General features: G+C 37.5%; 1 long non-coding RNA gene across 1 annotated transcript; it reads left to right on the forward strand.

Annotated features, from left to right (window-relative positions):
- Positions 1-763: 763 nt before the first annotated feature.
- LOC127494435 (uncharacterized) lies at positions 764-6,016 on the forward strand. The gene is made up of 3 exons (XR_007924873.1): positions 764-2,561; positions 3,074-3,110; positions 5,883-6,016. It is a non-coding gene; the product is annotated as an uncharacterized LOC127494435 (long non-coding RNA).
- Positions 6,017-8,782: the final 2,766 nt, after the last annotated feature.

The following is an 8,782-nucleotide window of genomic DNA, read 5'->3' on the forward strand; positions in this document are numbered from 1 at the left end:
GTTCACCCAAAAATGAAAATTCTGTCATTAATTACGCACTCTCATGTTGTTCCAAACCCATAAGACCTTCATTCATCTTTGGAACACAAATTAAGATATTTTTGATGAAATCCAAGAGCTCTCTGACCATAGACCTCCATAGACAGCAATTTAATTAACACTGTCAAGGCCCAGAAAGGTAGAAAAGACATCGTTAAAATAGTCCATGTGACTACATGGAATTGTTGGATTGTTGGAAATTGTTGAATAAAGTTGTTATTTTTGTTTTGTTTTTGCGCACAAGAAGATTCTCATCACTTCATAACATTAAGGTTGAACTACTGTCGTCTTACGGGTAAGGTCTTACGGGTTTGGAACGACATGAGGGTGAGTAATTAATGACAGAATTTTTGGATGAACTAACTCTTTAAGTCTCACAATTATCTGTAAGCTGTATGTGTTTGATTCACTTAAAAGAAGAACCAGTTTATAGACCTTATTCAGAGCAGCGCCATGACATGTATGAAAGCGAGGCTAAAGGATAAAGCTCCTAGATCACTTATAATTTTCCACAGCTCATGTTGTCTGGAGTTTTTTGTCTACTGGAAATTTCAAAGATGGCGCTGCTGTGAATAAGGCCTATCCAAAATCACATACTGTATAGCATGTACTACATTTGGTTTGAAACTTCCAACCATAAAAAAAGTATGTATTCGGATGTACAGTTGTCACTGTCGTGTGACCTATGTTGTCAGTCGAGTTGCTTCACCGTCATCCACAAATCCTCTCCAGTGGCCTCATAGGATAGTAAAGTCTCCAGTCCATGCACACTTCAGAATCCCGACAGAAGTAGTATAGGTCATCCTACAAAGTAGGTATTTTTCATCTACTATCTTATGAATGCTATGATTTCTGACATACTTATCTCACATGTTCTTGTCTGCTATATTGTGTGGAAGCAGGCATATTCAGACACAGGGATTCAATCAGGAATTTGGCAGCACTAGTTATGCTGTATGTTTGACTCATCAAAAAGAACCAGCTCTTATAAGTGTAATTCGTTCAGAAATTGGTTCTGATTAAGAAAGGTAAAGGTAATTTTTTTTAATAATACTACTCATCTACTCTCCACTACTCAAAATAATCCATAATACTACTCATCCACCTTCTCGCAATTCAAACGCTGACTTTTATTAATCTGAGTGAAGTTCTGTGAGCATCTCTGTCCCTGAATGAATTACCCACATGCTCCTTGAATCCTGTGTATTGGTATTATCAGTTTGTCATAGGTCATGCTTCCTGATGCTATTTTGAGATGCTGTCAACAAGTGTTGTTCTACATCCTGTGGTGGAAAAAGTCTGATGATGACTATAGTTAACGCTGAGCAGCTTATTGAGTTTCCCCCAGGAAACCTCCCCCGTGAATCACTAAAAGCTGTGCTGAAGGCAGTCACTGTGGAGACTTCAATTACTGGCGTGTCCCAGTCGGCTGATTTCTAACTGTGGCCAGCAAATTAGAAAAAGGTGGAGGGAGAGAGAGAGAGAGTAAGAAAAACTTAAAAAATCATTTGGAGAAGGATGGTTTGAAATTTGGATACAGACGAATGACAGGATACTGAAGGGGACCAGTCACAAGAGTATTACCAAGTAAAATGTTTCTGGTAAAAAGTGGAGAGGCAACCTTTTGTTCACATGTTGGCTACAGGCCAGACTTCTGCACTATAGGATTCAGTTCATAATCCTGTGTATGACTGATTTATGGCTCACATTATCAACTGTTGACTAAACGTCCCCAACTGAGTCTTTTTCCTATGTAGAGAGAGGTCTGTGAAAATACAGACTAAAATGTCCTACATATTTTCTAATTTAGGGCAGCACACTTCATCATCAGTGTAATTGTGTGGTTTTTAAAGATGATTAGGGAGGGTTCATTGTGGCAGTAGGTTATTAGGCCTTCACAATAACTGTACATGCAGCAGTCTGGCCAGAATGGGCTTGTTCACAGATATGTAGGCATGTAGAAGATCATGTGTTAAATTCTATCTGTGAAGAAGAAAATGTACCATGGTTTCCACAAAAATATTAAGTATACTATAGCACAACTGATTTCAGCAGTGATAATAAGAAATTTTGCTTGAGCAGCAAATCAGCATATTAGAAGGATTTCTGAAGGATCATGTGACACTGAAAACTGGAGTAATGATGCTGAAAATTCAGCTTTGCCATCACAGGAATTACATTTTAAAATATATTCACATAGAAAACAGTTATTAAAATATTTCACAATATTTATTTTACTGTATTTTTGATCAAATATCTACCAATATATCTTGGTAAGCTAAATATACTAAATATAAATACTTTGGATGTTAAATGTGTTCTCAGAGCTGTTCACTGTTTGTTGGGCAGGTTATGGAGTCAATCACAGCATATTTCGGTTATCAATGAAATGCAGGGCGGCAGTCTGAAGTTGGCAGTTCCTCCGCCGACCCTGATTCCAGCTCCGACATGAGAGTTGGCACCGTTACGGTGGAAACCGGTGGAAACCGGTGGAAACGGGATAACAGACTGGTCGATTACATGTGAATTACTTCTAAATGTTTGATTTTTACTTCTAATGTTTGTTAAATGAGTTTAAATGTTGGCAATATTGTATAGTTTACACTTTAAAAACGGTATAAAATATGCTATACTGTAAAATATGATACTCATCAAAACTAAAGGAAGTTATCATGCAAACTAGTGGTTGTGTGGAGTATTTTACAAAAGTTTAGTGGATTTAAGTTAATTTGTAAGCACTAGTTCATGTATGAAGTGAAACATAAGCTAGTATTATAGTAAAAATGAATTAATAAAATCAACCCATTATTCTGGGTTAAATAACCCAATTTACTGGGTAAAATTAGCCCAACATGTGTTCTGTCCTATATTTACCCAGCCCTTGGGCTAAAAACAACCTTGTATTAAATTTTGCCAAATTGGATTGTTTTTAACCCAGTGTATTTTAGTGTATTAAAAAAATTCTGACCCCAAATGTTTGGTAGTGTATATATTGCGTGTTTCCTAACATTATATTTATTTTTGTTGTCCACAGAAGAAAGAAAGTCACGCTGGTTTGGAACGACATAATGGTGAGTAGAAAATGACAGAATGTTTCATTTTTAGGTGAACTGTTCCTTTAAGATAACAGCACTGACGGTGTGTAAGGGACAGCTGTTGGAATCATCACTGCTTATAAAGATGATTTGCAAGGGTTACAGCTTTTATTACTTTTAAATAAATCCTAAAACCTGCACTCCAAGTCAAATAATTTTCCATAATCTGGTTAAATTAATGTAATTGATGGTTTATCTCTTTAAAATTTGTTCAGTATGTCATGTGTTATCCTTTTGTGATTTTATTTTGACTGATCCGCTCTTCATATAGGCATTTATGGCTGATTAGTTTGAGAATACCACTTATTTTAATGCAGTCTCAACTATAACAGCACACTTAGCTATTTATAGTGAACGTGTCATAGTTTGTGCTATTGAGGATACAGTTTTTCTATTTTTAACATCTTTTAACACCTCCACAGATTTTAATTTTCCCCAGTACCCATGCAGAGACATGAGAGCACTATTTACCTTTAGATGACTGTATAGGCCAGAAAATGTGGTGTTTCTTTCTCAGTGTCCTCTTACAACATGCTAGAATGATTGGCTTAATCCTGGTAGGTTTGTTTTTAGTGCATCTTTCACTGTCAGTTGTGGAAGCATGAAGTAGGTACACATGGTGGCCTCTGTGAACTCACAACACTCCTCCATCTGGATGGGAGGATTTTGGGTAAAATAAAATGTTTTAGTGACTATCGTGTTAGCCCACTGATGGCTAGCAGTTAGTTACTGTACCTGGACTAAGAGAATGTGAGATTTTCCTAGCACAAGGTAATCAGGACTTCCACCCTCTTCAGAGCACTCGTCAATCTGACCCTAACGATCAGCCCGGTGCAGCCGTACATCTGGTACAGATGTAGCAGTCTCTCTCTCACTGGATCAGGGGAGCTGGATGTCTGCCAAGCAGTGAATGTGCTTCCTGGTGTCTGTGGCCAGTAGAGAGAGTAAACACACACAGGTACTAGAACTTGAGCCAAAAGCCATCAGCACCCCAACTGCAAGAGGCCAGACCTCAGTGATGTGGGTGATCACTTCAAACAGAATCTAAAGAACGTGTAAAACACATGGCATTCAATCACAGGCATTTGCGACCAGGTGCAGAGAGGTGTGCAATATTACAGCCCAATGCCAAAACGCTGATTAAACCTATGAAACATGTCAAAGATCATGAGCATAATGTATAAGACAGATTTGAAAATCAAAGTCAACCGAGGTCAAGCTCATGTCACCTTTGAAATGTTTTTCCCCACTGAGTTACATTGCAGTGCAGTGAGGTATTTCTTTAACGTCACTCAGGTGTAGAGTAATGTGATATGTAATGTAATTCAATATTTCATGTTATGTAGGAATGTGTCACTGTTATTTATTGTTGTTATGGCTTTACGCAGGTGTTGGACATTTAAATATTAATTTTTATATTATTAGTTGATCATATGCTATTATCCGAAATATCTTATTTTATCCAGGTTAAGTGGCATATATATGATATCTAACAGTTAAACAAAAATTGTAAGAATTAAATCTACATCTAAAATCTAAACTACATAATATAATACTTTTTATGAATCAACTTAAATTGCCATGTATCCTCTGGTTTAAACTTCAAACTGTACCTTTAACATATTTTATCAAACTATGTATTTAAAACTATATTATTGTTATTAAAGGGGACCTATTATGCCCCTTTTACAAGATGTAATATAAGTCTCTGGTGTCCCCAGAATGTGTCTGTGAAGTTTAAGCTCAAAATACCCCACAGATCATTTATTATAAATTTGCCCCTTTTTGGGTGTGAGCAAAAACATGCGGTTTTGTGTGTGTCCCTTTAAATGCAAATGAACTGCTGCACCCGGCCCCCTTTCCAGAAGAGGGCGGAGCTTTAACAGCTTGGGCTTCAGTTGCTCAACAATAACACAGCTGGAGAATCTTACGCAGCCAAAATGACGATTGTCAGTAATGGTGTTCAGCCTTACATTGTTCAAACTAAGGAAGAAGTTACAACATATAGAATGCAGCTGGACGTTTCTGAATGGTTAGTGGATAAATTTATGGAGTTGATTCAACTCATCGACTAGCATGTGCCGTCATGTTAATCTTTTGTGCAAATCCAGCATTGAATTGACCCTCGTTTGTGAAGCAGTCCGACGTAAAATGACGGCATGGCAACAACACTCTACAACAACAACTCTTCCTCTTCTCTAAACCTCGCCCCCTTTTGTTGCATGTTCTCGGGGGCAGAGTTTATGTAAATTTTGGGTTTATGATGTCACCAACCCGGGAAGAAGCTCATTGTAGTCCTTACCAGCCATTTGTTGTAGTCCTTAAAAAGCAATTTCTTTAAAAGAAAATGTCTCACTTTGCATTGAACTTTGAGCGTCCCAACTTTGCACATGTTGTTTATGCTCAAACAGCAAAATTACACACTAACTAAAGTTAAAAAAAAAAGTAAAATCATAATCAAGGACCCCTTTAATTTATTATTTTTAAATATAGAATTTGGTTAATACCAGAGGATACATACATACAATTATACAACTTAATTAAATTTTTTTTAATTGCTTAAAACATAAGGTTTAAAGAGTTTTTTTCCACTCAAAACAAAACATTTTAATATATAAGTTAAATGAAATGTTTCCTTCTACACTTTGATTCATGTAATTCTTTCGTTGACCTTCCTCTTTTCTTCCTCCTTCCTTTATGACAAAACAGCCTGAAGATATGTGACATTTTGTCCTTTTACCCTGGCAGACATCACAGAGGAGACCGATGTGACGGCTGTTTCAGAAGATCAGAGAGTGAGAAGCCCAAAACGCTGCTCCACAAGCTCCAAAGCTCAACGGGGAGCTCCTCATATGTCTACATGAAAAACCAAGTTTGGCTGGTGAGCGCTGGTCTTTGTGATTCAGACTTTTGATTCTGAGATGCCCCATGCCTGCAAAAGATCAAATCATTTCCTCCCAACCAGATTAGACATGTTAGCAGGGGGTATGAAACATGCTCACAAGCTTATATTAAAATGCCTTCATCCTCTCTGACAAACCTCTTTGAACGGAAGAACACTAACTCTTAAAAGATTAATCAGTGTCGAAGTATCTCAGAAGAACTAATAAAAATTTTGCTGGAGGATTTGCTTCCTTTTAGGAAAATAAATATGTTTGTATGCTATTTTAGGCCACTTCTAGTAAGCTGAACTTGATGCATTGAGAAAAGATCTTCTCAGATGTTGTATGATGGTCATTGTATTAGTTTGAGAGAGGATTACTGCTTAAATCTGTTTGAGTATGTGCCCCATTTAATCTAGCTGAGCAGAGCAAATGGAGTTCCTCTAAATACATCCTGACCATTGATCCCTCTTAGATGGCTAATTGCCTAAATCTGATTGGTGTGAACATGCTGCGTGCCATTCATCTGAAACGGCCTCGTCCTGGCCTAAAAGGTGAGGCCTGGTTCAACCTTCATTCACATTACACGTTTTGTGTAGCTAACCAGATACAAACCAAAGCCTTGCTAAAACATCACAGCATATGTTGGATAATGAGACTCAGCTGTCCCGTTGGTTTCTCTGACATACCCTTCTTAATCTTGTGATGGCTCTGAGGATAATAGGGGTATTTCGCTGGAGATACAGACAGACAGATAGCGGGCACTGTCGCAGGCTAACGCTAGCCAGCAAAGTTAATGCTCGGGGCGGGTTCCTCCGCATTTGCCTGCCATCTGTCGCTCAGGCGTAAGTCCAGCAGTACGACAGGGCGTCCACCTGGGAAGGTGGTTGCATGCACCATCATTCTCTATATGTCTGGATGTACTCACCACTGCCCCCTAGTTAGACCTTAATGAATTTGGAGCAGGGATGTATAAATCTACATATTTTCATATTTGATGTGTTCACAAAGTCAAAGTCATTTACATGCAACCAAATAATCTTTTAGCAATTGGATTGATGGTTCAATCTGACTGAAAAGCCTTCATATAAATGCCTTAATCGATCCGATTGAGACCGATCTAAATGAAAATTTCCATCGGATTGGAAGAGGTGGTTTATTCCTTTTCTAATTTGATCGAGAGGACATGTAAACATTTTATTTTGCATTCATGTGAACGCTACCATCAGATTCATCGTTTGGAATGAATTCATTCCGTTTGAAACAAAAGGTGTGCATGTAAACATAGCCAGTGCTTGCCATGCGCTGGAATTTCACAGCAATGGTGGAATGCTGGTTTGTTTTGTTTGTGGTTAACTCTTGTAGGACATGTTTACAAGTGTTAGGAAATGTTTGGTTTTGTTGTGTTTGACATACAAAAAGGAATGGTCCATAATATTCTTCTGTGGTTTTTGACATAAAAGCTTTATTCCCAAATATCGCCAACCAGCCTGACAAGATTATGTGAGCATTTTAAAGTGTTTTTGCATTGTTATGTGGACAATAAGTCCACAATTCTCTAAATATTTCTTTTATGTTCCACAGAAGAAAGTCATATAGGTTTGGAACAACATGAGGGCAAGTAAATTATGACAGATTTTCCATTTTTGGGTGAACTATCCCTTTAATATTTATCATGGAGTATTCTGATTTCTTCAGGTTTTAAAAATGTCATACCTGCAAACTAGTCACTTTTCTGCAAAATTCGCCATTTTAAATCAACATACGTCATTTATGTGAATCGTGGGTCGAAAATGGGCTACTTTCCCATAGACTGGAGTGAGATCATGGACGTCTCTACTGGTGTTGCAATCTTTCTTGGCACTCTGTGGCGTGACAAATTGCTGTAACGCTTCAGTTCAAGCAGAGCGCATGTGAACCGACCATCTCTTCCGCTTTACTGTTTACAACACGAAATAAACATGAATGAACATCTGAAGGTATGTTGAAAGATACTGTACAGTACAACTTACCAAAATCCGTATCATGTCTCATGTAATCGATCAATCAGTGTTTCAACTGCGGAAAGGCTTCAATAAAACAGCTTATAAAAATGTCACATTTACCGTCACATTTACCTCAGAAAAGCCGTTCAATGTCCAAAAACTCATTAATCAGCTACAAAAAAGCATTTCGCTAAATATATGCACTATAGGATATTGCTTATTCAACATGTGCTTCACTATTGAATATAAATCCGTTTTATAACATCCACCATTTACATCTTTAGGCCTAATGCAAGAATCTGAATCAAAATCAAATCCAATTGTGAAATTTGTGTCAGTGCCTAGCCCTTTTTTTACTTGAAGCAAATGTTGTTGTTTTCCATTTATTTTCTTGTCAGAGTGCACCAGAATGCTTCGTTTACATGTTAAAATCACAAAAATGGTGGAGGATGGCCCCAGACTCCCCTACCAGTTTAATTCGTAAACATGTAAACATTTTTCACCTCTTTTGAGTTTGCAGGTATGAGATGTCAAAAACATAGCATGAAAATATAACACTTTGGATCACTTATGTTAAGGAATGTGTGTGATTGGCAAAGTTTTTTGCTATCTAGTTGAATTTTGTAGATCTGCTCTTAATTTACTTTCAACACCCAGCCTTTCTCTCTGATGACAGGACACAGGATTGATAGGCGATGTAGACCTCAGCTGCTGTCAGTTGCTCAGCAGTATATATAATATTAGCACATAACTTGCAAACATCAGAAGAATATTATGAGAG

Source organism: Ctenopharyngodon idella, chromosome 14 (assembly GCF_019924925.1).
Source record: "Ctenopharyngodon idella isolate HZGC_01 chromosome 14, HZGC01, whole genome shotgun sequence".
NCBI classification, from domain to species: domain Eukaryota; kingdom Metazoa; phylum Chordata; class Actinopteri; order Cypriniformes; family Xenocyprididae; genus Ctenopharyngodon; species Ctenopharyngodon idella.